The following is a 20267-nucleotide window of genomic DNA, read 5'->3' on the forward strand; positions in this document are numbered from 1 at the left end:
CCTGACTACTCCTGTGTCTTTCAGGAACTACTTAGCTTACTAATGCTTCAGGGCTTGGGCCTTAAATTTATGGATGTTTTGCATTAGCTTACATACATGCTTAATTCAGATTTCAATATTGATCTTTCAATCTTAGGGGTTATGAAATCCTCTTGTCTTCTGCTGATGCCTTTTCCTGACTGTGTCTTTCAGGAACTACTTGGCTTACTGATGCTTCTGGGCTTGGGCCTTAAATTTTTGGATGGTAGCACTACCTAACATGAATCTTCAATAGAGATTTCAACATTCACCTTTTACTTTTAGGGGTTGTGAACCCCTCTTATGTACTCATGCTGCTTCCTGAAACACTCTGTGAGCCCGTTGCTCCTGTGACAGTGTTCGACTCCACCTCCTCATCCTCCACTATGTCCTCAGCCTCCACTGCCCGGACAAGTCTCAGTGGCCATTCAGCATACCATGTGTACAGGGCATGGCGGTGTCACGCTGTTCTTCACATGGTTTGCCTTGGCCAAAAGTATTGGAAACAATGGCTGATCTGGGCAATGGAGACTTGGACTGGGGAGTTTACCTTATCTCGCAGCATTTCACCTGGCATTTCATTTTCCTCGGTGAATACAGTGGAGAAGAATTTGTTTAATATATTTGCTTTTTCCTGATCCCCATCTATAATTTCTTCTACATCATTTTTTAAAGTGCCAACACTTTCATTTTTAACCTTTTTGCTATTTATATACCGTATTTATCGGGATATACCACGCACCAGCCTATAACACGCACCCTCAATTTATCAAGGATATTTGGGTAAAAAAAGTTTTTTACCCAAATATCCATGGTAAAATGAGGGTGCGTGTGTGCACGTGTATACCCCGATACACCCCCAGGAAAGGCAGGGGGAGAGAGGCCGTCGCTGCCGGCTTCTCTCCCCCTGCCTTTCCTGGGGTCTAGAGCCCTGCTGCCGGCCCTTCTCTCCCCCTGGCTATCGGCGCGCTGCCCGTTTTGTCCCCCTGACTATCGGTACCGGCGCCGATAGCCAGGGGGAGAGAAGCAGCGCCGACAGCCAGGGGGAGAGAAGGGGCAGCGGCACCCATTGCCGGCGCCGCTGCCTCCCCCCATCCCCAGTGGCATAATTACCTGGGTTGGGTCCGCGCTGCTGCAGGCCTCCGGTGCGCGTCCCCTGCGTCGTTGCTATGCACGGCGCGGCGAACTGATGTCATGCGCCACGCCGTGCAGCGCATAGCAACGACGCCGGGGACGCACGCCGGAGGCCTGCAGCAGTGCGGACCCGACCCAGGTAATTATGCCGCCGGCAATGGGTGCCGCTGCCCTTTCTCTCCCCCTGGCTGTCGGCGCCGCTTCTCTCCCCCTGGCTATCGGCGCCGGCACCGATAGTCAGGGGGACAGAACGGGCAGCGGCGCCGATAGTCAGGGGGAGAGAAGGGCCGGCAGCAGCGCTCTAGACCCCAGAAAAGGCAGGGGGAGAGAAGCGGGCAGCGACGGCCTCTCTCCCCCTGCCTTTCCTGGGGGTGTATCGGCGTATAACACGCACATAGACTTTAGGCTAAAAATTTTAGCCTAAAAAGTGCGTGTTATACGCCGATAAATACGGTAGTTAAAAAACACTTTGGGTTAGTTTTACTCTCTTTGGCAATGAGTCTTTCTGTCTCTATTTTTGCGGCTTTTATCTGTTTTTTATTTTTACATATTTTACATTTTTCTCTATAGCTTTTTAATGCTTCTTCACTGCCATCCTGTTTTAGTAGTTTAAATGCTTTATTTTTGTCATTTATTGCCCCCTTAACATTTTTACTCATCCATATTGGTTTTCTTTTATTTCTGATCCTTTTATTCCCATAAAAAGGTATATACATCTTACAATGAGAATTTAAGATATTTTTAAAAGTCTCCCATTTAGTGTCAGTATTCTTGTTTTTGAGGACATTATCCCAATTTATATTGTTATGGGCTTCTCTGAGTTGATCAATCTTTGCCTTCATAAAGTTCAATGTTTTTGTGGCCCCTCGAGAGATTCCCTTATTGAAGAACAAGTTATAATGTATTATATTACTAGCTGAGTACCCGGTGTTGCCTGGTTTTTCCTTCCTAATCCTTGTTGGGGAGGAAAATAAACAAAAGAGGAAGCTTTTGACTTCATATCCCGTCCTCATATATTGTTGTCATATCCCAACCCCATATTCCATTCTCATATCCTGACCTCCTATCCTGTCCTCCTATCCCGACCTCCTATCTCGACCTCCTATCCCGTCCTCCTATCTCGACCTCCTATCTCGACCTCCTATCTCGACCTCCTATCCCGACCTCCTATCCCGACCTCCTATCCCGACCTCCTATCCCGACCTCCTATCCCGTCCTCCTATCCCGTCCTCCTATCCCGTCCTCCTATCCCGTCCTCCTATCCCGTCCTCCTATCACGTCCTCCTATCCCGACCTCCTTTCCCGTCCTCATATCTTGACCTCCTATCTCGACCTACTAAATCTTCAATTTAAATTTCAAAATTCATCTTTTAATCTTAGGGATTGTGAAGCCCTAGTGTCTACTCATGCTACTGCCAGCTCCAGGCTGTGTCAATCATCCACTATATGGTCTCCTCATGCTGCCAACACCTCCACACTGTGTCATTCAGCCACAATATGGTCTCCTCATGCTTCAGCCACATCCAAGCGGTGTCATTCAGCCACTATATGGTCTCCTCATGCTGCCAACACCACCACTCTGTGTCATTCAGCCATATGGTCTCCTCATACTGATGCCACCTCCAGGCTCTATCATTGTGCCGCTCTTCGGCAGTGATTCTAAAAGTGATGCCTTTAATCTGCATGTCATACTGAATAAAAGTATTATTTCACAACCCCAGCACACTCCATATGCGTGTTAGAATACAGAAAGGGTTCTACACCCCTATTGAGGCTCTCTGTAGGTCAGAAATAGCCATTTTTAATATAGATTTGCCGCAAATAAATTTGGATCGAACCAAGTTTTTCAAAAAATTCGGCGAATCGGCCTAATCAACTTTTTCAAAAGTTCACTAATCTCTAATATATACCATAATAATAATTGTAATCTAGTGAGCACATCAAAATTGCCACTAGAATCAAAATAGAGACTGATCTGATCACACGTTTCTGGTTTATTGTGGATTCAAATTAGCATGACATTATGGCGGTGTTAACACCATCATACTGTGACTGGATAACACCCCCACAACATGACTGGTTATCTAATAATAGTATGGGGATGTTATCCAGTCACAGTATGGGGTTGTTATCTAGTCATATTATGGGGTTGTTATCTAGTCATGATAAGGTGGTGTTGTCAAGTCATGGTATGGTATTGTAATTCAGTCATAGTATGGTTGTGTTATCCAGTCACGACATGGCGGTGCTATCCAGTCATGGTATGGAGTGTTATTCAGTCACAGTAAGGATTATTATTTGGAAAATGGTATGGTGGCATTGTCCTGTTACAGTGTGGTGGTAACATTTAGTCGCTGTATTTAATAGTAGTTTGGCGTATTGCTGATCTATGTACAGTATAAAGAGCCTGGTATATAATAATGTGCCCTCAATTTCACAGTTGCACACAATTGATGACCAATGATAAATAATAGTTTTATGATTGATCTTTTCCTTTGGTAACCCAGATCAGTTATCATTGCGATTCTCAGAAATGAGAGTATCATGATGATAACTGGAGAGTGTACAGAGGTGTACTCAGAATTAGTGCCCAGTGCAGCCTGAGCTGTAAATCTGGCTCTGACTGCCATATGCATAGAGTTATATTACCTCCTCCCCCGCAGGTGCATATATTACAGACACCAATATATATAACTCTTTACATATTATCGCAGGGCTGTGGATTTACAGTTATTTGCTCCCAATAACTATAAAACCAGGAGATAATTGGACAGAGTTTATTGTAGACTCCATATAACTAGGCTATGTAAATTTACACAACCTTAGGAATATCATTATTACCGGCTATTGGGAAATAACACATCTGCTCAACATTTGGTTTAGAATTATCGGAAAATACATCTAAAATCAAAATTAATATTCAAACACTGTATATTTGCCCGTGTTGATGTTGTGGCACATACTGGTCTCATTGTCATGCATAATGTCTAAATCAGCTCCAATGGAAATATAATACTCTGTATCTGAGTGTGGACTTGCTGTAGAATTCTCTGATGTTCTGATGGGCTCTTTCAAACCATAAAGAACAGAAGACTTACAGTCGCTCAAAAATCTTTTTGATTTCAAAAGTAATTTTTTACTTTACTGCTGTGCCCTCTTCTCCCCAGGATGTAGAGGACAAGCGGGGCTCTGTACACCGAGGACAAGCGGGGCTCTGTACACCGAGGACAAGCGGGGCTCTGTACACCGAGGACAAGCGGGGCTCTGTACACAGAGGACAAGCGGGGCTCTGTACACAGAGGACAAGCGGGGCTCTGTACACAGAGGACAAGCGTTGCTCTGTACACTGAGGACAAGCAGGGCTCTGTGCAATGAGGCTCTGTGACATTCTCTCGGCTCCCACAGCAGGCTGATTAGCAAACCAGGAGCCCTGCTTGTCCCGCTCACATTTCCTGTATTTGGACTCCTCATAGAGACACACAGGCAATGGCTGCAGAGGCAGCATTTTTTACCCAAAAATATACACATTTTTTAATCGATGTATGTTACAAATATACATATAATAGTATTATCCACATTATATCAAAACATTTTTGTTAACAACAGGTACACTTTAAATAAATGAAAGCTGTCAAAATTTCCAGACGTATAAAACGCATTTACACATAACAGAAAACTTTTAAAAAAATTCACAATGAAAAGGGGGAACAACAGATGGAATAAAAGTAAATTAGAGCCTATATCTAGATGGATATTTTCCTGCAGTGCACAATATGAATCCCCAGTATGTCAATTTATGATAACCAATTAAGTAAATGAAGAAATTGAGTAAGTCAAAATCCACGTCAAACCTGCAAAGAAATTTTACAGTTTTGGATTTTTCTGTGGAAATGCTGTGTACCCTCAGCGACGTACCCTCAGCAAAATCTAAATTTTTTTTACTTTATATGAACAACATTATTATTTATTTATTTCACACAGTTTAGTGCAATTTGCCACTATGGATTTACTTTCAGGATGTTTCATACAAGTGTCAGCACAGTGTAGATAGCGTCTCAGATCACCACCTCCTCCATGTTGTCACTGTGGGGAACCAGTAGTCTGAGTGCTACAGTAATATAAGTCTCTAAGACTTCCACCAGGATGGATATTTAAGGGCTGAATATTGCTATTTATTTCTGATATCATATGTACATTGACTGATCAGACACTTTATTACTAGTGTTGCTCGCGAATATTCGCAATGCGAATTTTATTCGCGAATATCGCATATTCGCGAATTCGCGAATATAGCACTATATATTCGTAATTACGAATATTCGTTTTTTTTTTTTGTTTTTTTTTTCACAGTACACATCACAGTGATCATCCCTCTCTGCTTCCAGCTTGTGTGGTGTAAAGAAGGCTCTAATACTACTGTGTGGGACTGGTGTGCGAATTTTCGCATATGCGAAAATTTGCATATGCAAAATTTCGCATATACGAATTTCCCTTATGCTAATTTTGTATATGCTAATTTTCGCATATGTTAATTTTCGCATTCGCGAATGTTCGCATATGCGAAAATAAAATGAGAATATTACGAATATGCGAATATATGACGAATATTCGTCCATATATTCGCGAATTCGAATATGGCCTATGCCGCTTAACACTATTTATTACAGTCTTGACAAACAGTTAATTTCTACATCTAAATGGCAAATCACATACCGTGTGTGAAGCCACGACCCTAAAACCACACTCTTGTTTACCTTGACTGGTATTTTTCGAGGAGAATCCACCTACCATCCACCAATCATCACAGGCGTAACTTGTAGCTTCTGGGTCCTAATGTAAAATTTGCAACAGGGCACCATGTGCCATTAATAATATTGGTTTCTTATGGGGCGGATGTGCTTTGGCGCTCTCCTTAGGCTAAGTTTCCACTTGTTTTTTTTTCTGGCAGTTTTTGGATATCTGCCACTGCAGTTTTTGAGCCAAAGTCAGAAGTGGATCCATAAGGGAGGAGAAGTGTAAGTCCTTCCTTTATATGTCCTATTCCTTTTGAATACATTTCTGGCTTTGGCTCAAAAACTGCAGTGGCGGTATTCCAAAAACTGCCAAAAAAAAAAACAAGTGGAAACTTAGCCTCAGGCACCAGGGCCCAGATGCAACTGCTACCACTGCACCCTCTAGCATTACGCCTCTGACTACCATGTATTATGTCATTGGTTCCCATATGGACCATGACATCTGGGTCATCCTCAGCCCCCCCAGTCATTTATCCACCTGATTCACCACGTGCCAAACTCTGGCACCAGTCAAACAGCAAACTATCCGGCTGAAGCAGTCTTGCCAACAAATTATTCTATCCATCTTTCTGATTAGAAAATCTCCTACATCCAAAAACAACAACATATGTAACTTATTGGGCATTAAAACAAAATATCAAACCCCACTAATCGCTGCAATATGCCATAAAACATACCTGGTATGTACATTACCGATAAAAGTTAAAATTTCACATTATATAAAGCGGCACAAATAGACACACATTTATATACAATGGGGGAGATTTATCAAAACCCGTTCAGAGGAAGAGTGGTGCAGTTTCCCATAGCAACCAATCAGCACGCTTCCTTCATTTTTAAAGAGGCCTGTGAAAAATGAAAGAAGCGATCTGATTGGTTGCTATGGGCAATTGCACTACTCTTCCTCTACACAGGTTTTGATAAATCTCCCCCAATGTCTCCAGCGTCCCCAGTGTGCCTACAGCTGATGCAAAACTAACACTCCTAGCATGTCTGGACCGCCAGAATAAAACCCTACAAATGAGTGTACGTGAATAATCATGCCACCCACAAACACACCACATTCCAATTCACTTAAAGGGGTACTCCCACCCTAGACATCTTATCCCCTATCCAAAGGATAGGGGATAAGATGTCTGATCGCGGGGGTCCTGCTGCTGGGGACCCCTGCAATATTGCATGTGGCACCCACCTGTTTCTTGTCCGGAAGCGCTGGAGGGTCTGGGTCACGACCACGGGAATGGAAGTCCATGACGTCAGGACTTCGCCCCCGTGTGACGTCACGCCCTGTTACCTCAATGCAAGTCTATGGGTGGGGGCGTGATGGCCGTCATGCCCCCTCCCATAGACTTGCATTGGGGGGACGGGGCGTGACGTCACACGGGGGCGGAGTCCTGACGTCACGGACTTCCGTTCCAGTGGTCGCGACCCAGACCCTCCAGCGCTTCCGGACAAGAAACAGGTGGGAGCCGCATGCAATATTGCGGGGGTCCCGCGATCAGACATCTTATCCCCTAATTTTTGGATAGGGGATAAGATGTCTAGGGTGGGAGTACCCCTTTAAATCCCATTTCTTCATCATTCTGATGCACAGTTTGAACTTCAGCAAGTTGTCTTGACCAAGTCTACATGCCTAAATATATTACATTGGTGCCATGTGATTGACTGATTAACTATTTGTGTTAGCAAGCAACATGTGTACTTAATAAAGTGGCCAGTAAGTGTATATGCATAATACAATACCTCATATTATTGATGCCATTGTTTATTCATCATAATGATGGGCTTTTATGTTATTGGTTCTCACTCATACATCATATTGTTTTTTTTTCAACTAGTACATTACAGTGATGGTTTGTACCATGAACAGATATAAAATCAATTAAAAGAGTATATCACTAAGCTCACTTATATATCATATTGATCCCATTCATACCTCAAATTCATGTTCTTTATTGGTTCTTTATATTGAAGTCATATGGATCTACTGGTAATACATCATATAGATGAAAAAGAGGGCAAGGCATCATATATTTTAGGACAGCTAAATATACTAACCACTACAGACAATAATAAAATATAATATCACATTAGCATTCTTATTCTACACTATATTAGTAAAAGAGCATGACTCAAGCAGTCATCACAATGGGGGAGATTTATCAAAACCTGTGCAGAGGAAGAGTGGTGCAGTTGCCCATAGCAACCAATCAGATTGCTTCTTTCATTTTCCACAGGCCTCTAAAGAGGCCTGTGGAAAATGAAAGAAGCAATCTGATTGGTTGCTATGGGCAACTGCACCACTCTTCCTCTGCACAGGTTTTGATAAATCTCCCCCAATGAGCTTAATTATAATGTTTGCCAAATTGGTAAGGCTACAGTGTATTAACATGAATGGCTTTGAAAGGATAAATATATCAGCTGCCATAGTATGATATAACACCAAAATTAAAGAGTATAGCAATTGATGGAGGAGATGGCTAAAGGAGGAATCATTGCCTATTGGATAGAAAAAAGGATAGAAACAACATAAAATGTATAAAAAAAAAATGGCTTCAAGGCTTGAATTACAGTATAAATTGGTTTAGCATATAGACAAGCTAACAGTATAATCTATAAAAATACCAACAAAAAAAATGAAGCCTTCATTTATGTGCCACTAACCTTAACCCCTTAAAGACCAAGCCCATCTTGGCCTTAAGGACCAGGCCAATTTTATTTTAGCATTTTCGTTTTTTCCTCCTCGCCTTCGAAAAATCTTAACTCTTATATTTTCATCCACAGACCCATATGAGGGCTTGTTTTTACATCACCTACCGTATATGCCGGCGTATAAGATGACTGGGCGTATAAGATGACCCCCAACTTTTACAGTTAAAATAGAGAGTTTGAGATATACTCACCATATAAGACAACCCCTCCTACCGAGACGTATGGTACCTTGTATTTCCCCCCACATTAGGTAGGCATCATGTTCCCCCACATTAGGTAGGCAGTATAGTTCCCCCCACATTAACTTGGCAGTTCCCCCACATTAGGTTGCCAGCTCCCTCACATTAGGTCGGCAGCTCCCCCACATTAGGTCGGCAGTTCCCCCACATTAGGTCGGCAGTTCCCCCACATTAGGTCGGCAGTTCCCCCCACAATAGTAGGCAGCTCCCCCACATTAGGTCGGCAGTTCCCCCACATTAGTAGCAGTTCCCCCACATTAGTAGGCAGCTCCCCCACATTAGTAGGCAGCTCCCCCACATTAGTAGGCAGCTCCCCCACATTAGTAGGCAGCTCCCCCACATTAGTAGGCAGCTCCCCCACATTAGGTCAGCATTTCCCCACATTAGGTCAGCATTTCCCCCACAATAGTAGGCAGCTCCCCCCACATTTGTAGGCAGCTCCCCCCACATTTGTAGCCAGCTCCCCCCACATTTGTAGGCAGCTCCCCCCACATTTGTAGGCAGCTCCCCCCGCATTAGTAGGCAGCTCCCCCCGCATTAGTAGGCAGCTCCCCCGCATTAGGTCAGCATTTCCCCCACATTTGTAGGCAGCTCCCCCCACATTAGATTGGCAGCTCCCCCCATTACATTGGCTCCCCCCACATTAGATTGGCAGCTCCCCCCAACAGACATACAGCTTCCAGCCATATACAGTGTATGGCTGGAGGCTGTATGTCTGTACTGCCCCCACAGTGTTCCGATCACCGCTCCTCTGGCCCGGGTCACCATCTACTGCTATGGCCTATGGACCATAGCAGTAGGTGCCGGGACCGGGGAGCGGTGACCGGATCACTTAAGATAGCACGGCCGGTCACTCACCAGGCCCCAGTCGGCACGCGTCCTCCTCCAGTCCTCCTGGTCCTGCGCTCCTCTGCCTCTATGGTTGTAGGCATGGGACGTCACTGACGTCCCATGCGTACAACCATAGAGACGGAGGACCGAACCGCAGGAGGACCGAAGGAGGATCGCAGGAGGATGCCGTGGAATGGTAAGAGACCGGCGGACATCCTTATGTCCCGAAAAGATTTTTCGGGACACAGGGATGTCCGGCATAGGAATACTTATAATTATTTGCCTGGGCCGGCTCCCGTGTGTGGCTGCAGCCGGGGGCCGGCCAGAGCAGCTAAAAACTAATACTGCATACTAAAAACCAGGGGGCCTCCAGCTGTTGTAAAACTACAACTCCCAGCATGCCCGGACAGCCTTTGCCGTGCTGGGAGTTGTAGTTTCACAACAGCTGGAGGCACCCTGGTTTTTAGTATACAGTATTAGTTTTTACTTGCTCTGGCCGGCCCCCACCTGCAGCCACACACGGGAGCCGGCCTGGGCAGATAATCATAAGTATTCCTATCCCGGACCTCAATTTGGGGTTAAAAAGTCATCTTATACGCCGGGATATACGGTATTTTACTTTGTAAGGACATCACTTATTTTGCCATAAAATGTACGGCGCAACCATAAAAAATATTATTTATGTGGGGAAATTGAAAAGAAAACTGCAACTTAGCAAATTTTGCAAGGTTTTATTTTCACACTATACACTTTATGGTAAAAATGACATGTTTTCTTTATACTGTGGGTCAATATGTTTAAAATGATACCCATTTTATATGCTTTTTTATAATTGTATCGCTTTAAACAAAGATCTCAAACTATTTTAACAAAATGAGTATGTTTGAAATTGCCCTATTTTGACCATCTATAACTTTCAAATGTTTCTGTATACGGGGCGGTATGAGGGCTCATTATTTGCATTGTGATCTGTAGTTTTTATCTGTTCCACTTTTGCTTAGGTTTAACTTTTTTTTAATACATTTTTTATAATTTTTGGGGGGATAAAATGTGACATAGTAGCATCAATTTTGGACTTTTTTGGGAAAAAAATTTTACGTTTACGTCGTTCACCGTACGGGACAATATATTTTGATATATTTATTACTTTCACGCATCAATCAGATAGGCGAGAGCGAGCGCTGTGCTCACTGCGTGGCGCGCTCCATAGCATCTGTGATGTCATCAGGCCCCGTCCCCTCACACAGAGAGCCGGTCTGCAATGCACACCGCTGAAGCTCAGTGCAGCACTGGAGGCAGAGTGGAGAGCAAGAGGAGAGCTGCACTGACTGAGCAAGAAGAGGAGACCTGTAAGGGTATGTTCACACTACGGAATTCCAGCGGAATTACGTGGGTGGAATTCCGCAAGCGGAATTCCACGGTGTGAACATAACATTAGTGTGAATGGGTCTCCGCGAGACCCGTTCACACTGCGGAATTTCAGCGGCGGACAATTCCACCGCTGAAATTGTTCCGCACAAAGAAAGAACATGTTCATTCTTTGTGCAGAAGTCCGCGAGCACTGCATAGCCGTCAATGGTGACGGCACAGTGCCGCGAGGTCCTACCACCGCCCCGGCTGCCAGTCTGAATCTCCGCTCGCTGATTCCGTTCACACTCTGTAGTGTGAACATACCCTAAGGAGGAAACGTGTAAGAGATGTAAGAGTGGAAGTAGTCCCCCCAGCAGGCTTCAGTGACGTCACGCTTGCTGGTCTTTTATTTAGTAACAGTATGGTAGTAATATGTGTCCATGGTGTGGTAGAATTTTTTTTAACCCCTCCCTCTAAGAAAATCCGGCATACCCCCTAGCAGGTAAAGTTTATTCTTAATGCCCCACATAGAAATTAAGTGTTCCATTCATTCCCTACATACACCTTAATGTTCCTTTAGTGCCTTAAATGCAGTTATGAGATCAGCTAGAAATATAATTTAGATGTAAATGATCACAAGGACTGACTATTTTGCTGACATCTGACAGTCATCATATTTAGGAATGCTACCATTATTCCCTTTCTCTAGACAAAAATTATTGATCCCAGAAACAATGGCTTCAAAGCAAATCATGGGGGTGGTTGGTGCTGTTGGGGAGATGCGGTGGGTTTCTGGGAAAGGGGGTTGTGTTTCTATTTTTTGTGTGTTTTTATGCGTGTTTACCCTCTCCAGTCCATCCATAATGCAGCAGCCAGACTCATCTTCCTCTCCATTCATTACATCAATGCCTCCCCCCTGTGTCAGTCACTACTCTGGTTACACATTCTGTCCAAAATAGAGTAAAAAATCCTTACTCTCACCCACAAGGTCTCCACAGTGCTGCACCTCTCTACATCTCCCTCATCTCTGTCTACCATCCTACACGTTCTCTACTCTGCTAATGATCTAATACAAACATCTTCTATAATCCGAACCTCTTACTCCCATCACCGAGACTTTGCTCGTGCTGCACCAGTTCTCCAGACCCTCAGAATTATGCCCTTAAAGGGATACTCCGGTGGAAAACTTTTTTTTTTTAAATCAACTGGTGCCAGAAAGTTAAACAAATTTGTAAATTACTTCTATTAAAAAAATCTTAATCCTTCCAGTACTCATTAGCTGCTGAATACTACAGAGGAAATTATTTTCTTTTTGGGACACAGAGCTCTCTGCTGACACAATGACCACAGTGCTCTCTGCTGACATCTCTGTCCATTTTAAGTACTGTCCAGAGTAGGAGAAAATCCCCATAGCAAACATATGCTGCTCTAGCGAGTTCCTAAAATGAAAAGAAATGTCAGCAGAGAGCACTGTGCTCATGATGTCAGCAGACAGCTCTGTGCTCGTGATGTCAGCAGAGAGCTCTGTGTCCCAAAAAGAAAATAATTTTCTCTGTAGTATTCAGCAGCTAATAAGTACTGGAGGGATTAAGATTTTTTAATGGAAGTAATTTACAAATCTGTTTAACTTTCTGGCACCAGTTGATTTATTCCGGCTTTATACATCTTATCCCCTATCCAAAGGATAGGGGCTAAGATGTATGACCGCAGGGGTCCCGCCGCTATGGACCCCAGCGATCTCGGTGCAGCCACTGGCATTCTGTGCCAGGTGCTACCTCCAAGACAGGGACGAGACATCACAGCCACACCCCCTAGTGACGTGACAGCCGTCTTTGATGAAAGAAATCCTAACTATGGGTTTGGAAGGCCAAAGATTAGTTCAACAATATTAAAAGAAACTTTGCCATAAAAATGCAGTCCAGCCTATCATGGCCACATTTTGGAGGAGCTGAGCAGATATATTTACATTGTTTTGTGTGAAAAGATTCAGTATAAGGCTATGTTCACATGACGGAAATTCCATGTGGAATTTTGCATTAGAATTCCACACGGACATTGATTTTATTGATGGGATTCTGCTGCACTGTGCACACAGAAAAATCTGCTGCAGAAATCCCGGTTCCAGATTCTGCAGAAAAAAATAGAAAATCCAGGCTGTGGATATAGTGTTTCTGGATTTTGCTAAAGCGTTTGATACTGTCCCTCACAGACGTCTGACAGGTAAGTTAAGGTCTTTGGGTTTGGAAACTTTAGTTTGTAACTGGATTGAACACTGGCTCATGGATCGTACCCAGAGAGTGGTGGTCAATGATTTGTACTCTGATTGGTCCCCGGTTATTAGTGGTGTACCCCAAGGTTTAGTACTGGGCCCGCTGTTTAATTTATTTATCAATGATATAGAGGATGGTATTAACAGCTCTGTTTCTATCTTTGCAGATGACACCAAGCTTTGTAGCACGGTACAGTCTATAGAGGATGTGTATAGGTTACAAGATGACTTGGATAGACTAAGTGTCTGGGCATCCACTTGGCAAATGAGGTTCAATGTGGATAAATGTAAAGTTATGCATCTGGGTACCAATAACCTGCATGCGTCGTATGTCTTAGGGGGGATTAAACTGGCAGAGTCACTGGTAGAGAAGGATCTGGGTGTACTTGTAGATCACAGACTACAGAATAGCATGCAATGTCAGGCTGCTGCTTCCAAAGCCGGCAGGATATTGTCATGTATCAAAAGAGGCATGGACTCAAGGGACAGGGACATAATACTCCCCCTTTATAAAGCATTGGTACGGCCTCACCTGGAATATGCTGTTCAGTTTTGGTCGCCTGTTCATAAAAGGGACACTGCGGAGTTGGAAAGGGTCCAGAGACACGCGACTAAACTAATATGGGGCATGGAACATCTTAGCTATGAGGAGCGATTAAAGGAGTTACAATTGTTTAGTCTTGAGAAGAGACGTTTAAGGGGGGATATGATAAACGTATATAAGTATATAAATGGCCTGTTACGCCGAGCGCTCCGGGTCCCTGCTCCTCCCCGGAGCGCTCACGGCGTCTCTCTCCCTGCAGCGCCCCGGTCAGACCCGCTGACCGGGAGCGCTGCACTGACATTGCCGGTGGGGATGCGATTTGCATAGCGGGACGCGCCCACTCGCGAATCGCATCCCAAGTCACTTACCCGTCCCGGTCCCCGGCTGTCATGTGCTGGGGCGCGCGGCTCCGCTCTCTAGGGCGCTCGCGCGCCAGCTCTCTGAGACTTAAAGGGCCAGTGCACCAATGATTGGTGCCTGGCCCAATTAGCCTATTAGCTTCCACCTGCTCCCTGGCTATATCACCTCACTTCCCCTGCACTTCCTTGCCGGATTGTGCTGCCTTGTGCCAGTGAAAGCGTTTAGTGTCGTCCAAAGCCTGTGTTACGAGATCTCCTGCTATCCATATTGACTACGAACCTTGCCGCCTGCCCCGACCTTCTGCTACGTCTGACCTTGCCTCTGCCTAGTCCTTCTGTCCCACGCCTTCTCAGCAGTCAGCGAGGTTGAGCCGTTGCTAGTGGATACGACCTGGTTGCTACTGCCGCAGCAAGACCATCCCGCTTTGCGGCGGGCTCTGGTGAACACCAGTAGCCTCTTAGAACCGGTCCACCGGCATGGTCCACGCCAATCCCTCGCTGACAGTGGATCCACAACCAGCTAGCCGAATCGTGACATGGCCCATACAAAAAATATGGAGAAAAAATGTTCCAGGTTAAACCCCCCCAAAGGACGAGGGGGCACTCCCTCCGTCTGGAGAAGAAAAGGTTTAGTCTAAAGAGGCGACACGCCTTCTTTACTATGAGGACTGTGAATTTATGGAACGGTCTACCTCAGGAACTGGTCACAGCAGGAACAGTTAACAGCTTTAAAACAGGGTTAGATACATTCCTGGAACAAAATAACATTAATGCTTATGCAGAATTATAAAACTACATCCCTTCCCCTTATCCCCTTACACCCTTCACTTCAATTCCCTGGTTGGACTTGATGGACGTATTTCTTTTTTCAACCATACTAAGTATGTAAACAAAAATTTAGCCAGCACCTAGCCCAATACACGGATGCACGCTGCTGTGGCAAGTACAAGACATGTAAAAAAAATAAATAAATAAATAAAAAAAAAAATGGCAGCAGCACACTTGGTCAACAAAATGGAGGCTCTTAGCGCACTTTTTGATCAAAACGTGTCCCCCATCCACTACGTGGGCTAGGTGCTGGCTACATTTTTGTTTCATTTTGTTTTTGCTTTGCAATATGGGGGGGAGTGGCTCCCTCTGTAGCCGTGCATCCCCTCCCCTATTTCACAGGAGGTGGTTTTAGGTTGTTAGTGGATCCAGCATTTCGGCCAGCCTGAGGTGAGTGAATTTTAGGGTCCCATCCTATATGAGGCCACCTCCACGTGGTGGATGGGGGACACGTTTTGAATAAAAAGTGCGCTAAAAGCCTCCATTTTGTTGACCAAGTGTGCTGCTGCCATTTTCTTTTTTTTTTTTCCCATACAGTACAGTAGTACCCCTTTTGTGTCCCACCTAGTTAGTGTGTAGGTAAATCCTTTGATTAGGTAGGTTGGTTGTCCCCTTATTAAATAGGTAGGAAGGTTCCAAATGAAGCATGTAGGTAGGTCTGCCCCAATAAAGGGGTTATCCAAACATAAAAAAAAATATTTAAAGTGTGGCATAAAAATAAAAAGTCATACTTACCTCACTTGATCCTTTGCAGCTGCGGCACTAACTCTCCTGGTCCCTATTCATCACCACTACTTCCTGGTTTCTGGTGATGTATCATCACCGTGTTCAGCCGATCACTGACTGAGGTGGAATGCTGCGGCCAGTGATTAGCAGAGCAGGCAGTTCCTGTTGGAATTACACATCAGTAGGGGTAATGAGTAGGGATCAAACTTGTCAGAGCGGCAGCAGCAGGGGATAGATGGAGGTGAATATGGCTTACTTTCTATTTTTATGCCACCCTGAGCCATATATAAACATTTTCATGCCTGGATAACCCCTTAAAATAAGTTGGTCTCCCTCATGAAGTAGGTAGATATGTGTACCCCATTAGGTCAATAGGGCCCCTGATGAGTAATTCTCCCATTAAAAAGGTAGTTCCCCCAAGTAGACAGAACATCTAATATGAATGTCTTTCCTATCAAGTAGGGCTCCCCTAGTAGGCAAATAGGGCCTCTGATCGGTACGTCCAGGTAGGCAGGTAGTCATCCCTATTAAAGGGGTACTCCAGAGGAAAAATAACTTGTTTAAATTAACTGGTTCCATAAAGTTAAACAGATTTGTAAATTACTTCTACTAAAAAAAATCTTAGCCCTTCCAGTACTTATCAGCTGCTGTGTGCTCCAGAGGTAGTTGAGTTGTTCTTTTCAGTATGACCACGGTGCTCTCTGCTGCCACTTCTGTCCATGTCAGGAACTGTGCAGAGTAGGAGCTAATCCCTATAGCAAACCTCTCCTGCTCCAGACAGTCAATGACATGGACAGAGGTGTCAGCAGAGAGCACTGTGGTCAGACTGAAAAGAACAACTCAACTTTCTCTGTATAGTATACAGCAGCCGATAAGTACCGAGAGGATTAAGATTTTTTAATAGAAGTATATTACAAACCTGTTTAACTTTCTGGCATCAGCAGATGTGAAAATGTTTTTTCCTCCGGAGTACTCCTTTAAATAATTACACCACCAAGTCCTGGTGGTAGGCAGGTCTCCTCAGAGTAGAGCATAGATCCCCCGCATAAAAATAAAAATTTATCTCTCAGTGTACCCCAGATCCTTAGGGTGCCCCCTTGATGATGGTTCTGTGCAATTTCTGGCCCTGCTAACTGCTCAACTCACTAGCCACAAAATCTTAGCAGTGCCATTGCCAGCAATGAGGCTGGGTTTCCGCACAGTTTTTCTTCTATTGTTTTTGAAAAACTGCCACTGAAGTTTTTGAGCCAACGCCAGAAATGTATTCAAAATGAATAGGAAATATGAAGGAAGGACTTACACTTCTTCCCGTTGGATGCACTTCTGACTTTTCCTTCCCCCCCCAAAAAAAAAAAAAAAACACCAGAAAAAAAACCTAGCCTAAGGTAAATTGTCCTGGAGAGAGATAAACTCTGACTATGCCATTGGATGTAAGAGAAATGAAAACCCATCACAGAGAAATCAACTCTAGGTCACAAGTGGTGCCCCCAAAGAGCTAGTTTTCAGGATTGATTTGAAATAAGGTAATTTGCTGCTTTAAAACATTATTACAGAAAAACAGAACTATTTATGTTTTTCATTTTGCATTAAGTAACACGACTGCAGATCTACCAGTAACTTCCTGCTGTTTGTAACCTCTCATGGGATCATCCATTCCTTTGCCAAAAACCTAGTTCTTCTCTTTCCTACCGTCCTCCGCACACTTATTTCCTTGGCAGGCAGCCAAAGTCTTTTTAGACCTCATCACTAGTTGTTTGCATGGAAATTTGTCAATTGACAAGCAAAAATTATTGTAGAGCTTAAAGTGGTAACGCTATTTATTCATTTATTAAGGAAGTGGAAAGTAGAAGTGCAGAAAATTATCGTGTAAGGGAATAGCTGACGGATGTATTTAGTCCTAAGTGTCACTTTTATTAGATACGCCCAGTGAATTCCATCCTCATTGGGGATATCTCATTCTACCTATATCTAGGCTTACCCTGTGGCACATAATATTCTCAACCACTTGTAGACTTGTACCCTTTAATATTTGAAAATGTAAGATGTCCCCAGTGTGGAAAGACAATTAAATCAATCAGAAATTCAACCCAGTGTTGCTAAAAGTAAGTAACATGTTACATTATATGCTTTAGGGTACCTGAGTACCTCCCACAGAAGTCCTTATGCAATGTTCTAACTGCCTATTTGCAGTGATTTATTAGTCACACGATACACTCCCTAGTCAGCTTCTATGCAGAAGTTTCCAGAAAGGTTGAAGGATGATTTCCTAATCAAATTTCCTCTTCCCAGAAGGCTGATCCTAAAAATAGCTTAGTCTGGCTTTTGCCAGAGTAGTGTGAAGAGGTCTCCCAGCTTTGCTCCTGCTTGGTAGATATGTTTAGTCACAGAAGTACCTACACCTAATTTCTCCTGTTTTTCCAAATTTAAATTCAGTTCCGATCTAATCCTGTATCCTATTCAAGTCAAGGGCTGCTTCAAACAAGTCCCAAATCCTGTACCAGTTGTGAAATCCATCTCACCTGAAACACATCTGGGTCACAAAGGGCTGCCATCAGAAATTTCGGGGCCCCTTACACAGCTCAAGGCCTGCGCTTCCTGTGGCCAAGTCTGCCCTTAGAGCCCACCCCAATTTTTTTTTCTAACGATATAATCTAATATACCCTATTCTGGTTATAGTGAAACCACCCTAAAATTGGCCAATATTCTTACATACTGCCCCAGATTTATTAAACTGTGAGAGAAAAAAATAGAGAGATTTTCCCACAACAACCAATCAGTGTCAGGGACCGACCAGGGGACAGGGAGAGTTAGCCCTAAACTGACCAAAAAAACGCTGCCTACTTGCCTGTTCACCCTAAATGGTGGATTGACAATGGGTGCCAGTCCTTCCCTGAGCTAAAGTGCAGGGGCCTAATAAAAACACATACTAATAAATAGTCGGTCACAAACCAGAAACATAAGAGGAACATAGAACTCTATAACAGATTAAGTTCAGAGGACACAGATCAGAGAGTTAGTACAGAGGACACTATAAACAGAGGACTCAGTGGTTGTGAACAGAGGACACTATAGAACAGAACTCCAAAGATCTGAATAAAGAACTAATAAACATATAAAGATCTGAATAAAGAACTAATAAACATATAGAGTTCAAAACACCAGACAGGAAAGTCTGAACATACTCCAGAACAAAACAGGAATACACCTAATCCCCTAGAAAAACCTCGGGTAGACACTGGAATAACAATACCCTCTGAGTCCCAACGGACAGGTAAATGGGATCTATCGCTAAACAGGAATATCGCAATCCCTCCAAACACCTCCAGTAGACTCGGAGTCCGCATGGACAGGTAACAGGGATGCCGAGTTACAACTCAGAAAAACTGCTACAACAGGATATAAATATAGAACACTGTTCACACTGAACACAAGACAAGAACAGCGATCCCTCAGAACAATTTCAGTAGACGCAGGAACAACAATACGCTCTGAGTCCCCGTGGATAGGTAACAGGGATGCCTAAATACACAGGATATAATATAGAACACTGTTCACACTGAACACAAGACAGGAATAGCAATCCCTCAGAACAACTCCAGTAGATGCAGGAATGACAATACCTTCTGAGTCCCCATGGACAGGTAACAGGGAAGCCAACATAGGACACTGTTCACACTGGACACACAAACTGAACACCCCACTCCACTTAAGGAAGTAACCATTAATAATAAATCCAAACAGACTACTGGCCAGTGGCACACTCCACAGTGTAGTCAGAAGCTGACCAAGTAGGAAAACAGAAATATAAAACACAGTGTGAACAGACACATAGCAAAAAGAACATACAAACTCTAAAACCGACTCTAAACTCTAAAATAAGCACAGATTAAAATCTACTATAAGCATGCCACTTAAACATGGCTAAAACCAGAAAATACAAAGTGCATGCTAAAGTAAAATAGTAGATTAAAATCTCAAATAAAGTGTCTTTCACCACTCCATGCAGCATGTCCATGTGTAATCTGTAATCACCAGCACTGAGGCTAGGCTGGGCAGACTTTAAATAGACACACCCTAGGAGCTATTGGCTAGCAAGCCAAAGGCTATTAACTATTCCCTGAACAGGGAACATAAAACTGTTCACACACAACCAAACCAATAGCTGTGTATGTGAACACAGGCCAATACAGACATGACAATCAGGTTTCACTTTACCAGAGCTCGTTAGCTGAGCTGTGATTGGTTGCTAGGGGAAAATCACTAAATTTTTTCTCTCACACAGTTTGATACCAGCTAGCGCTCTGTAGACAGTAGGGTTCACATCACGTTTTTGCAATACAGTTCCCGTATATGTTTTCAATGTGAAAACCGTATGGAACCATATTGAAAACCACATGCCAAACGATGCATCCGGTTGTGTCCGTTTTGCATCCTGTACAGTTTTGTCCATTTTTTTTCCCGTAC

This window comes from Hyla sarda, chromosome 12 (assembly GCF_029499605.1).
Source record: "Hyla sarda isolate aHylSar1 chromosome 12, aHylSar1.hap1, whole genome shotgun sequence".
Classification (NCBI taxonomy): domain Eukaryota; kingdom Metazoa; phylum Chordata; class Amphibia; order Anura; family Hylidae; genus Hyla; species Hyla sarda.